The sequence below is a fragment of the Schistocerca gregaria genome, chromosome 1, assembly GCF_023897955.1.
Source record: "Schistocerca gregaria isolate iqSchGreg1 chromosome 1, iqSchGreg1.2, whole genome shotgun sequence".
NCBI lineage: Eukaryota > Metazoa > Arthropoda > Insecta > Orthoptera > Acrididae > Schistocerca > Schistocerca gregaria.
Genome location: NC_064920.1, coordinates 937,115,069 through 937,128,891, shown reverse-complemented (window position 1 = coordinate 937,128,891; position 13,823 = coordinate 937,115,069).

Genomic DNA, 13,823 nt, shown 5'->3' with positions numbered 1-13,823 from the left:
GACTTGACTGCTACCGTCATCAATCCCTAAGCTTACACACTACTTAACCTAAATTATTCTAAGGACAAACACACACACACCCATGCCCGAGGGAGGACTCGAACCTCTGCTGGGAACAGCCGGGCAGTCCATGACCGCAGTGCCTTAGACCAGAGGAAGGTGACCTGAGTCCTATGATACAGCAAGAAGATTTGACGTATGTCAAAACAATATCTCTGGGATAGATGTCATTCCATCAGATTTACTGAGGTACTTGTGGGAGCCAGCCATCAAAAAATTATTCCGCCTGATGTTAAAATACGTCAGACAGACGAAATACCCACAGAATTTAAGAAGAATGTAATAATTCAAATTTCAAAGAGGGAATGTGCTGGCTGATATGAATATTACCAAGTCATGAGTTTAATACGTCATGTTTGTAAACTAATGACACGAATAATTCAGATAAGGATGGGAAAACTGGTAGAATCCGACTATGAGCAACGTCAGTTTGGCTTCCAGAGAAATGTAAGAACACGGGTGGCAGAACTGATCTTCGACTTATCTTACAATATAAACTGAAAAAATGCAAGCTTCCGTTCATTTAGAGAAATAGTGACGGAAATGTACTTACTGAAGACAGCTGGGGTAAAACAGAGGGAGCGGAAGTTTATTTACCTGTATAGAAAGCAGACCCTACTTACAGGGTGTTTCAAAAATGACCGGTATATTTGAAACAGCAATAAAAACTAAACGAGCAGCGATAGAAATACACCGTTTGTTGCAATATGCTTGGGACAACAATACATTTTCAGGCGGACAAACTTTCGAAATTACAGTAGTTATAATTTTCAACAACAGATGGCGCTGCAAGTGATGTGAAAGAGATAGAAGACAACGCAGTCTGTGGGTGCGCCATTCTGTACGTCGTCTTTCTGCTGTAAGCGTGTGCTGTTCACAACGTGCAAGTGTGCTGTGGACAACATGGTTTATTCCTTAGAACAGAGAATTTTTCTGGTGTTGGAATTCCACCGCCTAGAACACAGTGTAGTTGCAACAAGACGAAGTTTTCAACGGAGGTTTAATGTAACCAAAAGACCGAAAAGCGATACAATAAAGGATCTGTTTGAAAAATTTCAACGGACTGGAAACGTGACGGATGAACGTGCTGGAAAGGTAGCGCGACCGCGTACGGCAACCACAGAGGGCAACGCGCAGCTAGTGCAGCAGGTGATCCAACCGCGGCCTCGGGTTTCCGTTCGCCATGTTGCAGCTGCGGTCCAAATGACGCCAACGTCCACGTATCGTCTCATGCGCCAGAGTTTACACCTCTATCCATACAAAATTCAAACGTGGCAACCCATCAGCGCCGCTACCATTTCTGCACGAGAGACATTCGCTAACGATATAGTGCACAGTGTGGATGACAGCGATATGCATGTGGGCAGCATTTGGTTTACTGACGAAGCTTATTTTTACCTGGACGGCTTCGTCAATAAACAGAACTGACGCATATGGGGAACCGAAAAGCCCCATGTTGCAGTCCCATCGTCCCTGCATCCTCAAAAAGTACTGGTCTGGGCCGCCATTTCTTCCAAAGGAATCATTGGCCCATTTTTCAGATCCGAAACGATTACTGCATCACGCTATCTGGTCATTCTTCGTGAATTTGTGGCGGTACAAACTGCCTTAGACGACACTGCGAACACCTCGTGGTTTATGCAAGATGGTGCCCGGCCACATCGCACGGCCGACGTCTTTAATTTCCTGAATGAATATTTCGATGATCGTGTGATTGCTTTGGGCTATCCGAAACATACAGGAGGCGGCGTGGATTCGCCTCCTTGTTCGCCAGACATGAACCCCTGCGACTTCTTTCTGTGGGGACACTTGAAAGACCAGGTGTAACCCCAGAATCCAGAAACAATTGAACAGCTGAAGCAGTACATCTCATCTGCATGTGAAGCCATTGCGCCAGACACGTTGTCCAAGGTTTCGAGTAATTTCATTCAGAGACTACGCCATATTGCTACGCATGGTGGATATGTGGAAAATATCGTACTATAGAGTTTCCCAGACCGCAGCGCCATCTGTTGTTGAAAATTGTAACTACTGTAATTTCGAAAGTTTGTGCGCCTGAAAATGTACTGTTGTCCCAAGCATATTTCAACAAACGGTGTATTTCTATCGCTGCTCGTTTAGTTTTTATTGCCGTTTCAAATATACCGGTTATTTTTGAAACACCCTGTATAAGAATCGAAGAACATTAAAGCAAAGCTGTGGTTAAGATGGGGCGACACCTGGTTTGTAGTGTTTCCTCAGTGATGGTCAGTCTGCTCAAAGAGTAAGCAGTAAAGGAAATAAAAGCCAAATTTGTAGAGGAAATTAAAGTTCAGGGAGTACAAATAAAAACGCTATTAAAAAGTAACAGATCAGATTGGAGAGATTTTATAGAAGCTTGACAGTAGACCAGTTTTTAAAACAACAAAGAAAATAGGTCAGGCACACCAGTTTGTGAAAAATAAAACCCTCCTCTGTCAGCATGTGGCGTAGAAGCTATTCCGTGTATGTGTAGTAAAGTTTACATTGTAACCATCAAGAGAAGTGTAAACTTATTACTAAAGGAACACAAAAGCTTTTACCGACTAGGGAAAACAGACAAATCGGCTGTAGCAGAGCATGCCCTTCAGTCAGGAAGTAAAGAAGTGAAGTTTCTGAAAAAAAATTATCTAAGAGGACAAACTACTAACCAACGCTATTTAGACACGTCATTGAACTACACAAAAACAGGGATAATTTTAATAGGAAAAAAGAGACCAGGAAACTAAGTGACATATGGAATGTAACTATGCAGGATTGCTGACATAGGTTTTTTTTGTGACAAGGTGACAAGTGATAGTTAAGTTTTATCTTTGCCAAAGATCATCTCTGCTTATCACGTGTAGCTTTGGCCACGCCCTCTTTTCTACAGTATATACACTCCTGGAAATTGAAATAAGAACACCGTGAATTCATTGTCCCAGGAAGGGGAAACTTTATTGACACATTCCTGGGGTCAGATACATCACATGATCACACTGACAGAACCACAGGCACATCGACACAGGCAACAGAGCATGCACAATGTCGGAACTAGTACAGTGTATATCCACCTTTCGCAGCAATGCAGGCTGCTATTCTCCCATGGAGACGATCGTAGAGATGCTGGATGCAGTCCTGTGGAACGGCTTGCCATGCCATTTCCACCTGGCGCCTCAGTTGGACCAGCGTTCGTGCTGGACGTGCAGACCGCGTGAGACGACGCTTCATCCAGTCCCAAACATGCTCAATGGGGGACAGATCCGGAGATCTTGCTGGCCAGGGTAGTTGACTGACACCTTCTAGAGTACGTTGGGTGGATCGGGATACATGCGGACGTGCATTGTCCTGTTGGAACAGCAAGTTCCCTTGCCGGTCTAGGAATGGTGGAACGATGGGTTCGATGACGGTTTGGATGTACCGTGCACTATTTAGTGTCCCCTCGACGATCACCAGAGGTGTACGGCCAGTGTAGGAGATCGTTCCCCACACCATGATGACGGGTGTTGGCCCTGTGTGCCTCAGTCGTATGCAGTCCTGATTGTGACGCTCACCTGCACGGCGCCAAACACTCATACGACCATCATTGGCACCAAGGCAGAAGCGACTCTCATCGCTGAAGACGACACGTCTCCATTCGTCCCTCCATTCACGCCTGTCGCGACACCACTGGAGGCGGGCTGCACGATGTTGGGGCGTGAGCGGAAGACGGCCTAACGGTGTGCGGGACCGTAGCCCAGCTTCATGGAGACGGTTGCGAATGGTCCTCGCCGATACCCCAGGAGCAACAGTGTCCCTAATTTGCTGGGAAATGGCGGTGCGGTCCCCTACGGCACTGCGTAGGATCCTACGGTCTTGGCGTGCATCCGTGCGTCGCTGCGGTCCGGTCCCAGGTCGACGGGCACGTGCACCTTCCGCCGACCACTGGCAACAACATCGATGTACCGTGGAGACCTCACGCCCCACGTGTTGAGCAATTTGGCGGTATGTCCACCCGGCCTCCCGCATGCCCACTATACGCCCTCGCTCAAAGTCCGTCACCTGCACATACGGTTCACGTCCACGCTGTCGCGGCATGCTACCAGTGTTAAAGACTGCGATGGAGCTCCGTATGCCACGGCAAACTGGCTGACACTGACGGCGGCGGTGCACAAATGCTGCGCAGCCAGCGCCATTCGACGGCCAACAACGCGGTTCCTGGTGTGTCCGCTGTGCCGTGCGTGTGATCATTGCTTGTACAGCCCTCTCGCAGTGTCCGGAGCAAGTATGGTGGGTCTGACACACCGGTGTCAATGTGTTCTTTTTTCCATTTCCAGGAGTGTATGTTACTCTTACTTGACCTGCCTGTCACTCGGCAAGACTCAACGGCTGAGCAACGTCTCTGAAGATGTCAGCCGCAGCTCTGGACGGAATGTCGGGAACAGAATAGTTTCGTTGACCACGAGCTTATACCCCAAAAGATTTAAAAGCACCAAAATGAGGTCTGTCGGTGACACTGTAATTCTGTTACAAACTGTGAAAGACTTGAAAGAACAGCTGAATGAAATGCATAGTATCTTGAAAAGAGGTAATAAGCTAAATCTCAACAACAGTAAAAGAATGGTAGTGGAATGTTGTCGAATTAAATCTAGCGGTGCTGAAGAAATCATGTCAGAAAGTAAGACACTAAAAGCAGTAGATGAGTTTTTCTCCTTGGGCAGCAAAGTAACTGTTGGTGGCTGTAGTAGAGAATATGTAAGATACGTATTGGCTACAGCACGGAAATCATTTTTGAAACACAGGAATTTGTTGGCATCTAATTAACTGAAGCGTTAGGAAGTATTTCTGAAGGCATTTTTTTAGTGAAGCCTTGTATGGAAGTGAAAAGTGGACTATAAATAGTTCAGGCAAGAAATATGGTGTTCTAGAAGAATGCAGAAGACAAAATAGCTACATCGAGTAACTAATGAGGGGGAACTAAGTCATACTGCGGAAAAAGTATGGCGCTATTTGACTAAAAGATGGTATCAATTGATAGGATACGTCCTGAAGCATTAACGAATTTCAGTTTGGCAATGGAGGCAAGTATGGGGAAAAATCGTAGAGCAAGACTAAGCAATACACACAGGAAGCAGATTCAAACGGATGCAATTTGCAGTAGTTACTTGGAGATGAAGAGGCTGGCATAGGTTAGAGTAGAGTGGAAAGCTGCAGCAAACCTGTCTTCGGAATAAAGTTCAGAACCAGAATACTTTATACTAGAATATTGGTCTCCAGAAATGTCAAGACATGTCAGTGTAAACCGTGTTCCATAATTCTACAAAAGACTGATGTCAGTGATAAAGCGACGTGTTTGTCTCACCCTTAAGAGTTGAAGCAACGAAGTCGTACTGATTCACTACAGAGCTTACCTTCAGCTGCTGCGTCGCTGCTGCTGCTTACTGAAGACGGCATACCTCAGACTTCCTCCTGTCTGATATAAAACGCACATAGACATTTGGGATTGCAATTTCGAAACAGAAGTTTCTGTAACGCAATTTACTGTTCTTATTTTTTATATGTATTCCTTTTTTGCGACTAGTTTCGGGATTAAGGCCCCATTCACAAAGGCTAATTCTTGTACAACATCCATGATAGAAAGTATTCGGACATCTACTAGTGGACATTAATGTAGGGTGCGTCCACCCGTCGTCTCTGACGGCGTGAATTCTGCTATGGACACTCTCAGTGAGGTGTCTGATTGTCTGTGGAGGAATGGCAGCCCATTCTTCTTAAAGAGCCGAAATCAAAGAAGGTGTTGTTAACGCTGGGGTCCAAGAGAATTCGAAGTACTACTCATCCCAAAGGTGTTCCATTGGGCTTAAGTCGGGACTCTGCGCACGCCAGTGCATTTCAGGAATGTTACTGTCAGTAAACCACATGCCTCACAGACGCTGTGACGGCGCGTACATGAATGCACATTTGGAGAAAGGGAAAGGAAATTTTTGTTATGAGACGTGTGAATTATAAATTATTTCAAGACTGTGTACATGTACGCAATGTATAACAAACAGTAAAGAACGTAAGTTATTATTATCAAAACACAAATATCGATGTAATTAACAAAACACAGTTTTTAGGTATAATCTCTGTGTATCATAGGACATGAAGATCAGAGACACTGCTTTGATTGAACTATCTCTCATGTTTTGTTTCGTGTAGCGGTAGGCCCCCATTGCAGTGCTGTCTGATGATAATAAAAGTAAGTTTTATTTATACTTTGAAATTGTTATTAGAAAGTGTATATTATTGACTTAGTTGTCACCGCTCATGATCGCAACCATTAATTATAATTAACAAAGCTTTTACAGGACTTCGTAGTGCAGGCAGCTCATCTCCCCTAGCAGGATTTGGTCAGCCATTACGCTGACGATTCATGTTATTAAATGTAAATGCGAGAGACTTCTCAATTTTGATCTTTCATTATTTTCGAAGTTAAAATTAATTTCAGTTACCAAAATTCACAACACTGAATGAGTTCAGTATGTTTCATTTTGGCCGCCTAACGGCAGACAAGATTCTATCCAGTTTTTCCTTGCAAATAATGAATAAAAAATATTGAAAATAATTACATTCCGCAATATCTCAGTTAATCTTTATGTATTTTGGTACATAAATAACCAGTAGCTCCTGAGACCAGTATTAATAATTACAGTTTGCTTAAGAATACACATATTTTCTTTTCTAAATAGCAGTGCTCACATAATCTATTTATTAGAAGGCGGTGAGTCGCGAGCTGTGTTTAAAAAATATTATATCGCACGTACTTTGGGGCAGCCGATGTCCGTACGAGTGTTATCGCGGTATAAGTTAATTAAAAGTCTCATGCTAGCCCACAGTACTTAAAGTCACCCCAAACCAAAATATATAATTATAAAAATAAAAATAAACACTTATACCGTGATAATGCCATTTTAAGACAGCGTGCATTGTCATGCTAATACAACATATTATCTTCTCCGAAATGTCCCTCGACTGTACGCAGTACACAATGCTGTAAGAATTGTTCATATCCTTCCGCATTAAGCATTTTCTGATGGGCAATTAGGAACCACAGCCTAACCACAAAACTCCCCCACCACATCGGTACCTCACTGTTGTCACAGTACATGTTGGCAGCTAAGGTTCTTCAGATATTCGCCAAACCCAAATCTCTTCATAGAAAGCCAGCCACAGTCGCCGAGTGGTTCTAGGCGCTTCAGTCTGGAACCGCACAACCGCTACGGTCACAGGTTCGAATCCTGCCTCGGCCATGGATGTGAGTGATGTCCTTAGGTTAGTTAGGTTTAAGTAGTTCTAAGTTCTAAGGGACTGATGACCTCAAGTGTTAAGTCCCATATTGCTCAGAGCCATTTGAACAATTCGAGCCTTCATAGAACTGCCAAAGGGTACAGCGTGGTTCATCACTTCAAATCAATCGTTTCCAGTCATCCGCTGTCCAGAGATGTTGCCTTTCGTACCACCTCCTGCGCCGCATACCACTAACTACAGAAACGTGTTGCCCATGAGGACCATTCTCGACCACTGTACCCCATTCTTTTTAAGTCCCTAAGCGCAGCCACTGCGCTAGCTGCACTGTTGGTAGCATCTTGGACCCCACGAGAGTTTCTATCCTCTGATTTTATGCGATTTCTTACAACCTCTCTCCACAATGCACGACGGTCCCTGTACATGAGTTCTGCCTGGTATTGGTCTGGCTATGGTCGTTTCTTCGCATTTCCAATTCACATTCACTTCACCAACAGTCGACCTGCTGCTTTACAAGTTTTCTGATGCCCATGACGGATCTGCAACTCAGGTGACAGCCAATAACTCGTCCACGTTCGATACACTGCTCTATCGTGATAATCCTACACATATAGTATGGTATAGTCACAGACGGCAAGTTGACCGAATGGCTCATTACAATAATGAGCGTTTGAGAACGAGTTTTCAGCTGAACTATTCGTATGTTATTGTTATGTAACAAAAATAAAAGCCGCCAGTTGGTATTTTTTTGAGCTTACCAAGGAGTTTGTTTGCGTGGATCAAATTATACTATTAGAAAAACTAGTTTAATGGTACTGATAGCTTTGCCGACAGTTGAGATGAATCATACTTAACAAGCAGAATGTAAAAGACTGTGCTCAATAATTCAGTGTTGGAAAGAGAACATTTGAATGAATGAGAAAAAATAAGCAAGCGATTCGGGCAGGCTTAAATTTTGGGTTCACACTTGTTGCTTATAAAAATGAGTGACGTTACACTTATCATGTCCATTATACTTATCCGGGCTGTTATGCCGTGGTCGGTTGATGAATTTTGTCTCAATTCCCAACGTTTCGTCTCCGACTGCGGGAGACATCTTCAAGGGGGTCCGTAGGTCGATAGAAGGTCCAACACACCCACTGGCTCGCTACTGACTGCCGCTATATTCCGTCTCCGCGAGCTCCCGCGCCGCGGTGTGACGTCACGTGTTTTGAAAACGTCAGTGCAATTGGCCGCTGTCCGTCGCCGTCGATCGCCGTTGCCATCACCCAGTAGTGGACGGGTGGTACACATCTTCTGTAACACCGGCATCCATATACCGTTTAATTTCACGCCCTCCTCCTTTCGGTTGAAATTATTTGGGTGTTTAGCGATTTCGATTGCCTCCCTGTAGAGCCTTTCGTAGTATCCGCTTGTGGCCGCTAGTACTTGCGTCTCCTCGAAACGAATATTGTGGTTCCCTGGCTGGAAAGCATGCTCCGCAACAGCTGATCGTTCCGTTTCTCCTCTTCTACAGTTTCCCTTGTGCTCTTCCAAACGTTTAGAAACCGATCTTTTAGTTGTACCCACATAAACATCACCACAGCTGCATGGGATCCTATACACTCCAGCTTCCTCCAAAGGTTTGCGAGCGTCCTTGGCAGGCTTAAGGTATTCCTGTGTCTTCCTGGTGGGCTTGTAAATTACGGTAATATTCCGCTTCGTCAAGATCCTCCCTATTCTTTCCGTTACATTTTTAACAAACGGCAGGAATACCTTAGATTTTGCCGTAGCCTGTACGTCAGTATGGTTTCTGCGTGGCTGCCCCAACGCACGTTTTATTTCGGCGGACGAATATCCATTCTTCATTAATGCATTGTGGAGATGTTCCATCTCAGCGTCGAGCAGCTCAGGTTCACAAATATTTTTAGCTCTGTCCGCTAACGTCTTGATAACACCCCGCTTCTGTTGTGGGTGGTGGTTCGAATCCCGGTGCAAATAACGGTCTGTGTGCGTGGGTTTGCGGTATACTGAGTGGCCCAAATTATCATTTTCGTTTCTAAAAACAAGCACATCGAGGAAATGTAATTTGCCGTCTACCTCCTCCTCCATTGTAAACTGAATTCTCGAGTTTATGCTGTTTAGATGTTCGTGAAACCGCCTTAGTTCCTCCCTACAATGTCTCCACAGCACAAACGTGTCATCCACGTATCGGAACCATACATTTGGTTTTTTTGCTGGCAGTACCTAAGGCCTGTTCTTCGAATTTCTCCATAAAGAAGTTTGCAATTACGGGACTTAAGGGGCTTCCCATAGCCACGCCATCCGTTTGCTCATAAAACTGTTCATTCCACTTGAAGCATTTGGTCGTCAAACAACACTTAAATAGTTCTAAAATATCGGCAGGAAAAATTCGATCCAGCTGTTCCAATACATCATTAAGTGGAACCATGGTAAACAGCGATACCACATCGAAGCTGACCAATATGTCCTCCGGCTGGACCACTATGCCATCCAATCTGCTGATGAAATGTGTCGAATTCTTTATATAAGAGTCCGAACGGCCCACATGTGGTTTCAACAGCGTAGTCAAAAACTTGGCTAACGAGTAGGTGGGCGAACCAATGGCACTTAGTATCGGTCTTAATGGCACACTTTCTTTATGAATTTTGGGCAATCCATAAAGCCTCGGTGGTAGCGCAACCGAATTGCACAGACCTTTCTGTACACTCTCTTCAATGGAGGACTTTTTTATTAACCGCGACACAGTTCTGAGAACGTTGTTAGTGGGGTCCTTATTTAGCTTCCTATATGATTGCGGATCCAATAGATCAGTAATTTTACTCTGGTAGTCGGCCACATCCATAACCACCGTTGCGCTTCCTTTGTCAGCTTTGAGAACCAAAATACTATCGTCGTCATTCAGGAGCTTTAAAGCTCATCTCTCACCCACAGTTATATTACTTTTCGGCGGTTTTGCATTGGCTAATATTCTCACTGTTTCTATACGGATTTCTTCAGCTGTTACAGAATCCACACTGCGAATTCCTGCTTCTACACTGGCTATAATTTCTTCTGTGGGCGCAAAACGCGGACTAACAGCAAAATTTCCTCCCTTGGCAAGCACAGATGTCTCATCGTCAGATAACGAACGTTTGGACAAATTGATAACGGTCCGGGAAACGTCTAACTGCCGAACAGACTGATTAGGTAGCAAATTATCAAACTTCTTCTTCTTTCTACTAGACGTTGTCAACATATGCTTCCCCATGGTATCATGCAGTAGTCTATCAATCTTATCCCAGTCACTGCTGCACAGTTTATTACTGATTGTAATATGGAGAGACATTAACTTACAGTTCGTGCTTGCCAAGTCCCGTCGGGCCTGCTGAATGCGCTCTCGTAGTAAGGCCTCCTCAGTCCGTTTGAAAATGCGTTGTGCTTTTCCCGAATAGAACAGTCGCTTTATCTTCAGAAACGAGATAGGAAAGTGAGGGAACACAAAAGCTGCACTCTCTTCTTCTGGAGTCCTTCCAGGCGTCGCACTTTTCTTGACATCTCCTCCCCGTAGAGGCGTCTGATACTAAAATATAGACTTTCACGGCCGGAAACATCCAGCAGTCAGAGTTGGTACTTTTTTCGGACGACTCTAGTGTTATAATAAATCCCATTTGAGAGAAAGCAACAGAAGAGATGGTTAATGATGTTTTGCAAAGTATTTCTTAGTGGTTCTCTGAAAATTGATTATCCTCATATTTATAGGAAATACACTATACTCATTTCTGTTCAACATGTAGAGTCATACCAACAATTGGTGATGTATCTGAACAGGAGTCAGTAAATTGTGTAGAATGCTCCAAATTTTTGGGTGTACATGTTGATGAAAACTTGAACTGGAAGAAGTACATTACTGAGCTCTTCACAACAATTAAGTTCAGCTTATGTTTGCTCTTCGTATACCAGTCTTGGAAACAAACGAATCAACTTCCTGACATATTTTGGGTATTTTCACTCACTAACGCCTTATGTAATAATTTTTTGGTGTAATTCATCACTTAGAAAGAAATTATTGATTGTACAAAAGCGAACGGTAAGAACAATATGCGTTGTTCATCCGCCGTTGTCATGTAGTTATCTCTTCAAGAAGTTGCGTTTTCTCACAGTGCACATATGCGGTAATGAAATTCGTCACAAATAATTCATCAGCATTTCAGAATAGTAGTGACATCCATACCTACAACTCTAAAATAGCACCTTTTCACCCAATATTAAAACTGCCAATGCCTGAGAAAGTAGTGCAGGAATACCAATACCATAAAACGTCTGACAGGTAATAAAGAAAGAATTAAATCTCACTAAAAATCAATTTTCTTCTGGACAACTGCTTCTATTTCAAGGACGATTTCAGCTTGTAAAACCAGACAAATATATTAAAAAACTACAGTGTAGGACTGTTGGTTCTAGAAGAATACTTTATCGGCTACGGACGAACACCTGAAAATCTCCTTCCGAAATAATAAAGAAGAACATGAAAGATTTTCTGCAGTCATCTGACTCATGGCGTAACTAGACGTGTTTCGTATACAGCGAACTATTTGAGGAGAAAATCATGTTACCAAATAATAGAGACACATGTACAATTCGGGATCGAACCCATTCCCTTTCGATTCATAATCCAACATTTAGCTGCGATTACACTAAACCACACAGCAGAAAGAGACAAATAATTATCACAATTAGCCAGTGAAAATTGGACCTCATACTTCACAGAAACGCAAGAGCGCTGTCCTATTATTGTTGTATACAGAAATAAAATTTTAAGCTCTTGCGCCCTTTGCTTACTGACGTTATTTTGAGAGGATCTCCTGGAGAGGAAGCAGGGTGGGGTGGTGAGCAAAAAGGCGGCTTAAGCCCTCGTGTTCAGACCGTTGCACCCGGAACGCAGGAAGCAATGGCGGAGGATTTGCTCGCGAATCATATTTAAAACATAGCGAGACGCAGCGGTGCTTACACCCCCCGCCACCGCCGCCGCCAACCGCCCGTATTAATAATGGCCACGTGGGCAGTCGTTAATCAGCTTTGAAGGTCGTTAAGCTGGTTGGGCAGGAACGATTCCAGCGGGCTAAGCCGTCTGCTGAATAACTGCCCGCTAGAGCGTGCTCTCGTATTTCAAGCCGACCTTTGGTTTGCTGCTTGATTTCAGCTTGTTTCCCGAAGGTTATCGCTAAGCGCTAAACTCCGACGTCGTTGTATTGGAAAATAATCACTAGAACAATTTATTGACACGTTCTGTAAAAATATTATAATAAGCTATGTGTACGGCTTTCTAATGATAATGGAAAAAAGTTTAAGATAACTACATCTCACAAAAAAAACATTGGCACCAATACGAGACGCAAAACATCGTTAAAACCGGTAATAGCGCAGGTAACGAGCTCTACTGGCCGAAGAAGAGGGACTACAAGATTCAATAGGCACGCCGTATGCACTTGAAGCCATTCATTGATTATTCGTCGCTGTACAGACACCAAATTGCTGGAATGTTCATTGCTGTATTTCACCCAGTATTACAGATAGATCATGGTATTTTTAAGGTGATGCGTCATTCCTTTCGACACATCGAAATTAAACATATAACCAGTTTGTAGTTGCTAAACACTTGTTTACTACAAACACTTGCTGTTAATGAAACCAAGAGTAACACGCTTATAATAAAAGGCACCTGGCCTACATAACAGGCAGCGGTACTCAGAGTGGAACATTAATGCAATTAAATGTGACAGAACCAGATCCTTAAAAATTTACTCAAGCAATTTTCGCTAATTAAATCAATGTTCATAAAACCCCATTAATAAGATTTAACTGACGTAACTGAATGCTTCATGACTTTCATAGGAGCTGGCTTCCATATCAAATTCTAAAAGTTTTTCCATGGACTGATTTTAATCAATTGTAACAAATTAAAAGTATTGTCAGATCAATACACTCGTCTAAGCTTCTCTTTGGTATTACCCACAGGTACGAGGTTCACATACATTTCATGGCCAGAATATAATAACAAGATATTAAAATGGTCTTAACATGGAGCCGTTACAATTTTTACGTTGAAAATTAGTGATTGATGCGAGCAGACCGAAATGTTCTACCAGATAGAGGATATTCACGGACGAGAAGGTAAAATGGAACTACACTCAACTTTGGGCTACAATTAAGCTTCCAGAAACCCACAACGCTCCACTGGAAAGACGGAATTGCAGGACACTAACAACGTAACCACAGGGACCAATCCAAGTCCTTAAATTTCCCTCTTCCGCCATGATACCCCGATCGGAGTTTGATCGCGTCAACCACTGCCAATTATCTGAAACATAAGCAAATCAACTGCAGACAACATTCTGGCGCATTAGGTAGACAAACATATTTGCCCCACTGGTTATAAATAAACCTCTAGTTATACACGGCACCAATGAACCCAAGCCGTTACTAAGCTAGGTGACCACTTGCCCAGTAACGGCTCTTAA